Source organism: Mustela nivalis (assembly GCF_964662115.1).
Source record: "Mustela nivalis genome assembly, chromosome: 13".
NCBI lineage: Eukaryota > Metazoa > Chordata > Mammalia > Carnivora > Mustelidae > Mustela > Mustela nivalis.
Genome location: NC_139032.1, coordinates 56,056,015 through 56,069,916, shown reverse-complemented (window position 1 = coordinate 56,069,916; position 13,902 = coordinate 56,056,015). Strand labels below are relative to the sequence as shown.

The 13,902-nt window shown below is 38.2% G+C and overlaps 1 long non-coding RNA gene across 1 annotated transcript in view; it reads right to left on the bottom strand.

The window, feature by feature from the left end:
* LOC309846015 overlaps positions 1 to 13,902 on the bottom strand; it is a 50,915-nt gene that overhangs the window by 15,889 nt on the left and 21,124 nt on the right. The window contains exon 2 of the long non-coding RNA XR_014301681.1: positions 10,321 to 10,372. This is a non-coding gene — a long non-coding RNA (uncharacterized lncRNA). The remainder of the gene's footprint in view (positions 1 to 10,320; positions 10,373 to 13,902) is intronic.

The following is a 13,902-nucleotide window of genomic DNA, read 5'->3' as shown; positions in this document are numbered from 1 at the left end:
GAAATCTGATTGAGGTCATTTATTCCCTTGGGTAGAGAAGGAGTCAACTCTTTCCTTCCTAACCTTCATACTCCAGTATTTTTCAACTCACAGAAATGTTCCTAAGATAGGTCTTTGATTACTGCTTCTGTCTCAAGTTTTCATCTTTAGAAGGAATAGCAATAATTCTTCTGTCCGAATCTCTTTCTTTGTTGTCCATAACTAACTTTTTTAAAAAATCATATCTTTTACACTTCTTTTCCCTCATTTTTTTCCATAGTGTAAATGTTACCTCCAAAAGTATATTTAAAGATTATTATATATTTGGTTTCATATATTTTCTTATCTCACTCATTTCATGTTCATCTCATCCTGTTCTTTTCCATCTTAGACTGTTCTCCTATTTTTTTCTATGAGTTTTTCTATGATAATTTTTATGATTTTTAAATGATTATTATTTTTATTATAATTATATTTATTATATATTATATTTATAATGATATAATATCATTATATTTATAATATCATTATAAATATAATATAATAAAATAAATATAATATAACTATAAATAATAAATATAATATAATTATATAGAATAATAGTATAATATAATATATTAAATATAATATATAATAGTATTATATAAATTAAATATAATAGTATTATATAACATTAAATATTATATATAATATAATTATATTATTTATATTTTAATATATTATATTTATATTAAATTATATATTTTTATTTATATGTAAATATAATATATAAATAATATAATTGTATTATATTCTATATTACATTATATATTATAATATATAAATTATTATTTTATGATATTTTGATTATGATATTCATAATTTTTAAATGATTATTTTTTTTATACCCTGCTAAAACAACGAGCTGATTACTAGAATTTTATTTTTCTGGATCTTAAGCTAGATTATGTTCAGAGGTTTCTTCTTACACTGAGTATACAATTCCTTTTTCTTTGTGCCACAGCATTTTTTAAAATTAGCTTTATGCTTTTTTCCCTACTGACTTCTATTTGAATGAGAGAGATTGTCTACCAACAGGTATGATAAGTGGATAGTCTTTGATCTCATTCTTTGCCCCCTTGAATTTGGCTATATTCTATTTTAAGATAGCAGAATCTAATACTCTTTCATTTAGTGTGGCTTGGCTGGATTGAGATACTATAGCTTTCTGTCCCTACCTACTGCCAGGCTCTCTAGTAATTTAACAGACGCTATTGTGAAAATCTATAATTCTCTGTATACCTTTTTCCCAGGATTTATCTTTCTCCACCTCTACCCACTGTCCTTTACCTGATGGAATTACCTGATTTTGCTGCCCTAAACCCCTCCCGCCCTTCCCCATTTCATGCTGACATGATTAATGGAAGTTATAGTTGCTGATAATGTAAAAAATGTAGAATAAGCAGGAATAAAGAACAACCTTCTGATTATCTTTCTATCATTCCTGTAATAGATGGTTATATTCTCAGTGTTCTAGTTGGTAAAGACCTTGACTTTCTTAATAAGGAAAGAAAAGTGGTTAAGAGCTAAACACAATCTCTTACTTTCTGAGAAAGTACCTTCATGGGTTCTGAGGCTAGGAAATAAAAGATATGGCATGCTGTCTTGCTATCTTTTTGATCACTTGTTTTTGGGAAAGCCAGCTACCTGTTGTAAATATACTGATGTAGTCCCGTGAGGAAACCCACACTGAGAGGAACCAAGGCACCCCACCAACAACTAGCATCAATAGGATAGCCATGTGATTGAACTACTTTTGGAGCAATTTCTCCATCTCTAGTCCAGTTTAGTCTAGACTTCATACAATGACTGTAGCTTCATCTGACATCTTAACTGCTTATAAGAGATCTCAGGTCAGAATCTCCCAGACAATTCACTCCCAAATTCTTTACACAGAAACTGTGAGAAATAATGTTTGTTTATTTTTATTTCAATTTTTTAAATTGAGATAAAATCCATATTCCATATAATTTACCATTTTCAAATGCACAGCTCAGTGATACTTTGTATATTCATGATGTTCCCCAACCATCACCACTACCTAATTCCAGAATACTTCCATCACCCCCAAAATAAATCCTGTACCTTCTAATTCTTCTCTTTTATCCCCTGGCAACCAGTAATTTATTTTCTGTCTTTATGGATTTGTCTTTTCTGGACATTTCATATAAAATGGAATCACATATTATGTGACCTTTTGTGTCTATCATCTTTTAATTAGAATAATATTTTTAAGCTTTGTTATGTTATGGCATGTATCAGCACTTCTTTCCTTTTTATGGCTGAGTAATATTCTGTTGTATGGACATACCTTACTTTGTTCATCCATTCATCATCAGATGATCCATGCAATGAGTTGAGTTGTTTCCACCTTTTAGCTACTACAAATAATGCTGCTGTGGACATTTGTGTACAAGCTTTTGTGTGAACACATATTTTCAGTTCTCTCAGGTATATACCTTAAAGTAGAATTACAGGGTCATATGGTAATTCTCCCTTTAACTTTTTGAGAATAAGTATTAATAGATGTGGAATAACATGGAGGACAGTAGGAGAAGGAAAGGGAATTGGAGGGGGAGTTGAACCATGAGAGACTGTGGACTCTGAGAAACAAACTAAGGGTTTTAAAGGGGAGGAGGGGGGAATGAAGGGTGAGCCTGGTCGTAGGTATTAAGGAAGGCATATATTGCATAGAGCACTGGGTGTTGTACATAAACAAAGAATCTTGGAACACTGCATCAAAAACTAATGATGCATAAGAAATAACATGGAGGATATTGGGAGATGGAGAGGAAAGGGGAGTTGAGGGAAGTTGGAGGGGGAGATGAACCATGAGAGACTATGGACTCTGAAAAACAATCTGAGGGTTTTGAAGGGGCGGGGGTGGGAGGTTGGGTGAGCCTGGTGGTGGGTATTATGGAGGGCATGGATTGCATGGAGCCCTGGGTGTGGTGCATAAGCAATGAATTCTGTTACACTGAAAAGAAATTAAATTTTTTAAAAAGCTCATGATATATTTTATGGTAACCAACATAACACAATAAAAAAAAATAAAGATTTGGCGCAGTTTATCATGCAGGAATGGATAACAATTGCCCTTCTTTTAGTGCATAGACTAATTGACATGGCATGGGTTTTTTTCATGGCATAATCCCTCCAAGATTCTGAGATTAGATTGACTCTCAGCCAAGTATTCTGTGTTGTTATGATTTTTTTTTCTTTACAATTTTTTGTATGTGATTTTGTAAGAATTTTTGTTGAAATTTGGGAGAGGTCATGAATGAAGTTGTGTATTAGTGTCTATTATTGATATCAAATTACCACAAATTTAGTGGCTTAAAAGTATACACACTTATTGTCTCACAGCTTCTGTGAATCAGAGCTTGACCTAGCTGGGTCATCTGCTCAGGGTCTAACCAGGCTGTCACTGGGCTGCCTTCTCAGCTAGAAGCTTATTTAGGAAAGAATCTGCTTCCAAGCTCACTTGGGCTTTTGGCAGAATTTCTTTCCTTACAGTTGTAGGACTAAGGGCTCTGGCCTGGAAGGTGCCCATAGTTCTTAGTGACTACTTTCACTCTCTTTTCACATGGACTTCCCAACATGGCCTCTTAATTCACCATGGCAAGCAGGCCACATCTTTAGGATGAGTGTGCTAGTAAGATGGTCTTAGAAAATAGAACTTAGTCACCAAAGTGACAGCCTATCACCTTTGTTATATTCTGTTTCTTAGAAGCCAATCAAAGGTCCTGCTCACACTTAATGGGACAGCATTATTTAACAGTGTGAACTACAGGAGGCAGGGATCATGGGGTCTGTCTGCCACAGGCTGCACACCAAATACCATTTCAAACAAGATGTGGAGAAAAACTCTTGGAGATAATCAAATACTTTTCTATTTTACTTCATTGTGTTTCTAAAAGACTAAAATTTATTTGCTGGTACTTTTTTAAAAGATTTTATTTATTTATTTGACAGAGAGAGATCACAAGTAGGCAGAGAGGCAAGCAGAGAGAGAGAGAGAGAGGAGGAAGCAGGCTCCCTGTTGAGCAGAGAGTCCGATGCGGGTCTCGATCCCAAGACCCTGAGATCGTGACCTGAGCTGAAGGCAGAGGCTTAACCCACTGAGCCACCCAGGTACCCTGCTGGTACTTTTATGATATATTTTCACTCTCACCTATTTAAAAAAATTTCCTTTTCTAACATTGCTTTAGCTTAAACTTGGAAAAACGAATTGCAATCTAGATATAGTTTTAACGTTTCTGCTTTCTCTATATAGTCACTGTCTTGAAAACTATGGGGCAATGCAGGATAAGGTTTACAAACATTGGCTTCAGGGTTAGGGAAAAGGACGCCTGGGTTCAAAGTCTGGTTCTACTGTATATTAGCTGTGTCTCTCTGGGCAAATTAATTAACCTTTTTATGACTCAATTTCTTCATCTGTAACATAAGAATAATAATAATATTGACCACATGGGGTTATGATTATTCAAGGACAGAACTCATATAAAGTGTCTAACATAACACCTTATAGATTTAAGCACTCTATTAATGCCAACTTATAATATTAACGACAACAATAATTATTATTATTGACCTAAAGAGGAGAGGTTTGAGAAGGAGGGAACAGTAAAGAATTTGGCACAAAGGACAAGTATGGTAAGGACAGATTAGATTTAGCAATTGTAGGGTTATTGCTGGTCATCCTAAGAGCTGTGCCAATGGACAGAAGTGAGGCTATAGCTGTGTTGCTGTGCAGGTGTGCAGGGAATGGGAAGTTAGGAAGAGAAAGCAAAAGGAAAGTGCATTGACTCTGGCAAGAGAAACTCTGAAGGAGATAAGTGGGCAATATGTCCTCTATGCCCTTTGTCTGTATATGCAATAGTTAATAGGGTGTCATCTTACAAAGACAGTATATCCTTCAGTGGACAAATGGATAAAGAAGATATGGTCCATATATACTATAGAGTATTATGCCTCCATCAGAAAGGATGAACACCCAACTTTTGTATCAACATGAACGGGACTGGAAGAGATTATGCTAGTGAAATAAGTCAAGCAACTTCTGGAACCTATGAGGGAGATTCAGTCTTTTCCTCTTTGAGTTAGTGCATTTCTAATCCTATTGTACAGGAAAACTTTTAAAAATGCAAACTTCTATTTCTGGCTTCTCCATAGTTTGCTAAATTACAACTTTAAATATTTAAAGGTCTCTAGCTTACAGAGCATGCTGATGCAATACATGGGGAAAAAAGAAGAAGAAGCAGAAGCAGTGACCTCTAAGAGGCAGGGGATATTAGTAAAGAGTTACATATACTCAGCTGGCATAGAAATGAATGGTGGAGCCGTAGAGCATTGGGGGGGGGGGTCAAATACAAGCTTAAGACAGTGGATTTAGAGGGTTTTAATGTTCCAGACTAAATTGCAAACCCATTTGGCACGTGACCAGCTATCAACATGGGCAAAATGCAAAAGCTGATGTTTATGTTTTTCCTGAGCTAGCTGGAGGATTTATCTGTGCGGTAATAAGCTGTCCAAGCTGGAACAGTAGGGAAGATGCTTGAGTTTGTAATTTATTATTATTCCACTTACCATTGTCTTTTGTGCCAACAGTCACACTTTATACAAGATCTTTCTGAATAATTCCAGTTCATCAGCCAGAAGGAAGAACAATTCCTCAAGATAAGGGCCGTGGGCCCAATGCTGTGCCTTTACCTCAAATGGGTATTGGAAATAGCCCATGATGCAGTGTCTGGTCATTTATAGAGCCAAAGAGATCCTTAGTTCTTACCCTGGGGTGTGCTAATGGAAACTTCAAAAAAAGTATTGCCATGTGGAAGTAGAAAAGCCCTGAACTAGAATCACAAAGTCCAATAATAAAGCCTCATTCCATTACTATCGTGAGAACTTTGGGCACTTCATGCCCTCTCTAAGCCCCATTTTCTCAGCTGTGAAATAGGACAATTATGTCACTCCCATGGATTGTTGTACGAATGAGTTGAGATGCTGGGTGTCTGCATTGTTGAAGGTTTAATACATTTTTCTTGGATTTGGATTTCTAACATGTCTCAACTTTTTATTTGATGAATATTTGGAATTCTTCCTATGACTATGACCTATGTCTAAGTTCCACTCCCAAAATGGGGAGTAGTGAGTTACCTGCCCACAGTAACTGCCATAGCTGTAGGGCGGACCGTGAGTGGGAAGTGTGGTGAAGTGACATGGAAGTCAGGATCCATAACTGTGTTTCAAACCCCCTGAGTGACCTTGAAAATGATCTAGAGTCTCTGAACCTGCTTCCTGATTTGTAAACTATGCCTGCAGGGCAGGTGGTGGTGGAGAATAAAACATCTAAGTTTTTTCCTGTCTTGAATATTCCACATTTAGATCAGAAAGTTCCTTCCATACTGGGTTTATTGAGTCATACTTTTACTCATGATAATTCATTAAGAAGTATTATCATCAGCCATTATTATTATTACCAGGAACTTTAAATGATTCCCATGGAAGAATTTAGCAGATAATAAAATCATTTGCAATAAATAAGTTTGTTATCTAAAATGTGGTGATGTCCTATGAAGAAGAGAATTTGTTTTATTATAATTAAAATCTATTTTTAAAAAGTCATTATCATTCAGGTCCTGAATCGTATGTGCATGAATATTTGTTGATTTAACAAATAAATAGATTCTTTCACTCTATACAAGCCGTCTATGCAATAGGGTCAAACATGAGCAGGAACTATTTGGACATTAAAGGAAACATGGAAGGGGCCCTATTCTGATCACATGCCATCCTGTGATGCTGTTCGGTACTGCTGTCCTAAAATACACCTTTGCCTGCAAGGATCCTGCAGGCTAATTTCAGCAGCTGGGAACCTGCCCAGGCTGTCATTGGCTTTAAGGCATGCTGCCCTAGGCAGTCACCAGCAGGCATCTGTCTCCAAATCTAGGGGGAGCTTACAGTGGCATGACCCCAGCCCTAGAAGGGAGCTTAATGGAAACTGGTAAGTCAGAGTTACAGATCCAAATAGTTTAGTTAGAATAAATGTGGGACTTGTTTAAAAGTTATATACATGACCTTGACCACACAGGGATCAGTGCTAATCTCATTCAGACCAACTATTCACACAGATGAGCAGACACATTACACGTAAGGAGTCCCAATGCTCTGAGCTGCTCAGAGCTTTTGCTCTATCAAGGAGTCCTCCTATATGGCCATTAACTTCATGGGCCTTGCAGTCATCCAGACCCCGATTCAATTCCTACCGCTACTCATTAGCTGTGTGACTTTGGCAGGTTTTCTTTTCTGTAAAATGAAGACAAAAAAACAGTTTTTACCTCACTTATGGTGAATGTGTGAATTAAAGGAGATAAGGCATAGTCCATGCTTTGTTAAGTGCTTTTCATGTTGTAAGCCCTGCAATATTCTACCTATTTATTCTCATTTCGTCACTGTTTATTTATAATAATAAAAATGCAGGCTCAGAGAAGGTTACTCCAGGTCAGACAACTTAACAGCTGGCAGGGTGGGAGTGAGCACCTGGATCTATCTGCCTGTGGTTCTAACAACATTGCTGCAAAAGGAAAATGAGTAGGGTTACTCTAAGAGCAGCAAAGACAGAACTTGCTGACAAATGCTGTGTGGACAGCCAATTCTGGGCAGGACCTTGTCACTCAGGAACAGAAGGAAGTAGGAGTCAGTCGAAGCTACAAAGGTCATTCCATCTTTCTTCCCAGAGGCTACGGAAGACCTACGGAAGGCCCCGGGCCTCCCGGGCACTTCTGAAGCCAGGCAATCCTAAACTGACCTACTTGTAAACTGCGGTTAAAATTTAACGAAATGAATACCAAGCAGTGCAACAAGTATATAATTCTGTAATATAATTCTCTTTGGTCTTCCTCTCTGCTGCTTTCACCCTCCATGTGCATGCAGTGTACTCTGGGAGGCAATCTCCTTCCAAATCCCAAATTGGGAATGGGGCACAAATATCTCTGGTTTTTCTTTTCCCAAACTTTCTCCAGTTTTCTTTAGCGTAGTCTGTAAGGTACCACCCAGAAGAAAAGGTGTGAAAGGGAAGCCAGGGCCCAAGCACCTGACCTCTTGGTATTCTTTTCTTCTTTTGGTAAAATACCTTTTATTTGCTCTTCCTGTCTTATAGGAACTTTCCTTGGGTCACTTCTGAGTCCACTCTGCCTGTGGCTTAGAGGAAAACTAATTTTAGACATGTAGGCATTACTTCTTATATGTAAAAAAAAGGATATTTTAGAATTTATAAAAAAAAAATTTACTCTCTCTTCAACATCTGGTTTTCAAATCTGTCTTGCTATGAAATTTAAAAAAAAAAAAAGACATTTCAAGATATACTACAGGGGCGCCTGGGTGGCTCAATGGGTTAAGCCTCTGCCTTCAGCTCAGGTCATGATCTCAGGATCCTGGGATCGAGTCCCACCCACATCGGGCTCTCTGCTCGACAGGGAGCCTGCTTCCTCCTCTCTCTCTTTCTCTGCTTGCCTCTCTGCCTACTTGTGATCTCTCTCCTCCATCAGGTAAATAAGTAAAATCTTTAAGAAAAAAAAAAAAGATGTACTACAAAGCTGTGATCATCAAAACAGTGTGATGCTGGTATAAAAATAGACATAAATGGAACAGAATAGAGAGCCCAGAAATAAACCCTCACTTATATAGCCAATTAATCCAGGACAAAGGAGGCAAGAATATACAGTGGGGAAAAGTCTCTTCAACACATGGTACTGGGAAATCTGGACAGCTACATGCAAAAGAATGAAACTGGACCACCTTCATACCATATGCAAAAACCCTCAAAATGTATTAAAGACCTAAATATGAGACCTGAAGCCATAAAATTCTTAGAAGAAAACATAGGCAGTAATTTCTTTGATCAGCCAGAGCAAGATTTTCTAGATAAGTTTTCTCAGGCAAAGGAAACAAAAGGAAAATTAACTATTGGGATGACACCAAATAAAAAGCTTTTGCACAGTGAAGGAAACCATCAACAAAACAAAAAGGCAACCTACTGAATGAGAGAAGATATTTGCAAATGATAAATCCTATAAACAGTTAATATCCAAAATGTATAAAGGACTTAGCGACCTCAACACCAAACAAACAATCCAATTAAAAAATGGATAGAGGGGGTGCCTGGTTGACTCAGTGGGTTAAGCCTCTGCCTTCGGCTCGGGTCAGGATCTCAGGGTTCTGGGATAGAGCCCTGTATCAGGCTCTCTGCTCAGTGGGGAGCCTGCTTCCTCCTCTCTCTCTGCCTGCCTCTCTGCCTACTTGTTATCTCTGTCAAATAAATAAATAAAATCTTTAAAAAATTTTAAAAAGAAAGGATAGAGGACTCAATTAGACATTTTTCCTAGGGAGACATACAGATGGCCAATGAACACAAGGAAAGATGCCCAACACCACTAATCATCAGGGAAATGTGAATAAAAACCACAGTGAGGTATTACCTCACATCTGAAGAATTGCTAAAATAAAAAATGCAAGAAATAATAAATGTTGGCAAGGATGTGGAGAAAAAAGAGCCCTCCGACACTGTTGGTGGGAATGCAAATTGGTGCAGCAATGTGGAAAACAGTATGGAGGTCCTCAAAAAATTAAAAATAGAATTTCCAATGATCCAGAAATTTACTACTGGCTTTTTACCCAAAGAAAACAAAAACGCTAATCCAAAAAGATTTATGTTTGTTGTAGCATTATCACAATAACCAAGATATGGAAACAACCCAAGTGTCCATTCAAAGATCAATTGATATAGAAAATGTGGCATCGGTATATATACTATGAAATATTACTCAGCCATAAAAAGGATGAAATCTTGCCATTTGCAACAAGATGGGTGGACTTAGAGGATACAACGCTTAGTGAAATGTCAGAGAAAGACAAATACCATGTGATTTCACTCAGATGTGGAATTGAAGAAACAACACAAATGAATAAAAAGTAAGGGGACAAACAAAAAAACAGACTTCTTTTTTTTTAGATTTTATTTATTTATTTGTCAGAGAGAGAGAAGGAGGGTTTGAGCACAAGCAGGGAGAGCAGCAGGCAGACGAAGAAGCAGGCTCCCTGCTGAGCAAGGAGCCTGCTGTGGGACTGGATCCCAGGACTCTGGGATCATGATCTGAGCTGAAGGCAAATGCTTAACCGACTGAGCCACCCAGGAGTCCCCAAAACCAGACTCTTAAATGCAGAGAACAAATCGGTGGTTACCAGAGGAGAGATGAGTGAGTGGGGGGATGATGAAGGAGATAAAGGGGATTAAGATACACTTACCTTGATGAGCAGGAAGACATGTGTAGAATGGTTGAATCATTATATTGTATACCTGAAACCAATATAACACTTTATATAGTTATAGTATAATAAAAAATAAAATAAAATGTTACTTTATAAAACTTTTTCTGATTTTCAAAAATTGAAAGAAAAGACATTTGTTTGCATTGGTGCTAACCTCCTTCCCTAGGACAGCACTCTTCTTGGCTTATCTTTAAAGCAGTTGGGATGCATGGGAAAGAAATAACTCCTGGATTAATAAAAAATTACCAAGGAAATAATGGAAGATATTTTTAAAATATTATCTCTGTGATACTGATGAAGGGCCACAGTTATGCTTTAGGATAGATCTTTCATTCATTCATTCCTGATTATTTCTAGAAAGCCAACCTGGGCCAGGCACTGAAGATAGCAATAAACTAAATTTTCCCACTTTTCATAGCCCAGGCAACAGCACTGAAAGAACACATATAGTTGTCTAATTTTCGTCGAGCCTTGGGGAGGTCTCACAGAAAATGAGTTACTGATTTTCTGGAATGTCTGTGATGAGAATAAAGATACTTGCTCTTTGTGCTCTCTTCAGCAGCACATATACTAAAACTGGAAAGATAACATGGCCCCTGCACAAGAATGACACGCAACTCCATGAAGCTTTCCCTGTTTTTAGAGTGGAGATGTCCATTGACAGAAGAACGGATGAAGACGTATATATATATATATATATATATATATATATACACACACACACACGAAATATTTCTCAGTCATCAGAAAGGATGGATATTTACCATTAACACGACATGGATGGAACTGGAGGATTTATGCTGAGCAAAATAAGTCAATCAGAGAAAGACAATTATTGTAGGGTTTCTCTCATATGTGGAATATAAGAAATAGCACAGAGGATTATAAGGGAAGAGAGGGAAAACTGAATGGGAAGAAACCAAAGAGCGAGAGAGACTCTTGACCCTGGGAAATAAACTGAGGGTTGGGGAATGGGTGGTGGATGGGGGGATATGGTAGTTGGATGATGGGCATTAAGCAGGGTTCCCACTCAGCAGAGATCCCGATGCGGGCCTCGATCCCAACACCCCAGGATCATGACCTGAGCAGAAGACAGAGGGTTCAACCAACTGAGCCACCCAGGCGCACCAATTCCCACCAGTCTTATACAGGAAAACAGCCAACATTTATTGATATATTTCCGCATGCCAGGCACTATATTAAGCACTTGATAGGCTTTCTATTTGACCCTAATAACAATCCTAATGAAGTAGATATCTTTTTATCCATAGTGGATAGAAGAAGAAACTGAGACTTAGAGAATAATTTGTCAAGGTCATAAACTAGTAACTAGTAGGGCTAAAGTTCTGATGGTTAGTCTATGTGGCTCAAAATTAGCCTCTCGACCTTGAAGTTATCTATGTTGTTAGAAAAAAGTCAATAAATTTCTTGGCTGTGGCCTATCAGTTCCTTGGGTGGGACCTATCAGTCAAGGATCCAGATCCACAACCCTGAACAATAGAGCTAATCAGTGTGATATTTTAGAAATGCTAAGCAATCCTTGGGAATGAGCAATATTGTCTCCAGAATAAGCCCGTGATGTAAAGCTGTGACTTACAAGAAAGGGAGTCCTATAAGCAGGTACCGTTTTCGGACGAGACCTCTAAATGCATTGTATTTAACAGAGATGGCTAATAAATTTTGTGCTGCTTCCCATCCACACACCCTGCTGTAACTTATTCTTCACGAATGTACATTTATTTGGAAACCTCTCCTGCGTTTTTGGTTAGTAAGAAAGCTACAAAATGGAAATGCCTCTCATGGCCCATTGGCCCTACTAGAGCAATAGCCACAGGTTTCTTGTTGTTAGAGGACTTTGAGGCTGTTTAGGGGTTTTGTTTTGTTTCTTTGTTTTTCTCCTTTAGGCTTTTAGTCCTAGAACCAGAGTTTAGAATTGAATTTGAGCCACAGCACGCCATAGAACAGTCTGCAAGAACTCTGCTGGGACCCCCCTGGCAAAGGATGTGTCTGGTCCTGGTTCTTCGCAGTTAAGTCTGATGCTGCTACACAAGCCAGGTCCTGCCACGGGCCGATGAGAGACATGAATCACTTTTCAGTGGCTCTTGTTCCTAAGTGGCTGTTTTGGAAAGGAGCCCTTTGGAATTAAAAGAAATACTATTTTACATAGCCACTTATTTGGCTATTGCTCTAAGGAAAATTTCCACCAACAGGAAGAAACCATTCCAAAGATTTTACTAGATGGGAACAACTATATGTGAATAATCAAAACTGTAAAGTAACAAGGCATAATCAGTACCCGTTTATGGAGAATTTTATTGGAGCTTTGCATATTATCTAGGTAGATTCTTTCACTAAGCTTGGGTGATAGATACCATTGTTTCCATCATGTAGATGATACATAGAGAGTTTAAGAGACTCATCCAAAGTTGCCATTTCTGTAAACTAAGAGAGCTGAACTAGGACCAGGGTCTCTCAGATTCCAGTTGGTGTTTTAGGCAACTATTCAAAGTACCTACAAATAAGTTAGAACCTTCTTTTATGTGAACCCCAGAAACTTGGAACCATGTTCCTCTGTTTAGGGTGGGATTGGCACTTAAAATTTTCATTCCCTGAATTTGTAGCATAGACATTTTATATTGAATAGCTAAATTATTTAAAAAGAACAAACATTTGTAAGAAACACTTCAAAAGTACTCATTAACAAAGTTACAGGAAATATGGAATCATAAAACCTCTAGTTAGGAAGGGTCTCAGAAGTAATAGATCCTTCTCTTCCCCATCCTCACGCTTCTCATCACTCTCACGGGCTCATTTAAACTGTCCTTTTCTTGGCAGGAAGCTCTGAGCTTGTAAAGCTCTGTGCCTTTAAGACATTTCACAACTTGGACATCTTTTCCTTTCAGCCCCTACTTCCTTCAAAATTAAACCAAATGGTGTGGGTTAATTCCTGTTGACTCCCAACACACCCTCCTAGGGACCAAAGTTTGTTTTTAAGATTTTTTTCTTTTAATTTGACACAGACAGTGAGAGAGGGAGAGAGCAGGCAGAAGGCAGGGGGAGTGGCAGGCAGGGGAAAAGCAGGGTCCCCGCTGAGCAAGGAGTCTGATGTGGGGGTCAATCCCAGGACCCTGAGACCATGACCCAAGCCAAAGGTAGCTGTCCAACTGACTGAGCCACCCAGGCACCCTATGCAACAAGGAGACCTTAAACCTTCTGTGTTTACTTTCCTCTGGAGAACTTATACTACTTCCTTATGTGTTTATTCTTCCAACTTCTTTGGAGTTATACTGTCCAGTGAGGTCACCATTAACTACGTCAGGCTAATGAACACTTGAAGTGTGGCTAGGTAGAATTGAAAGGAGCTGTATGTGTAAAATATATACTAGATTCCAGGGGTACCTGGATGGTGCAGTGGGTTAAGCCCCTGACTCTTGGTTTCAGTCTCAGAGTCTTGAGATCAAGCCCCACATCAGCCTGCATGTTTGGTGCAGGGTCTGTTTCAGATTCTCTCTTCTTCTCCCTTTGACCCTGCCCCTCATGCTGTCTCTCTCTCAAATA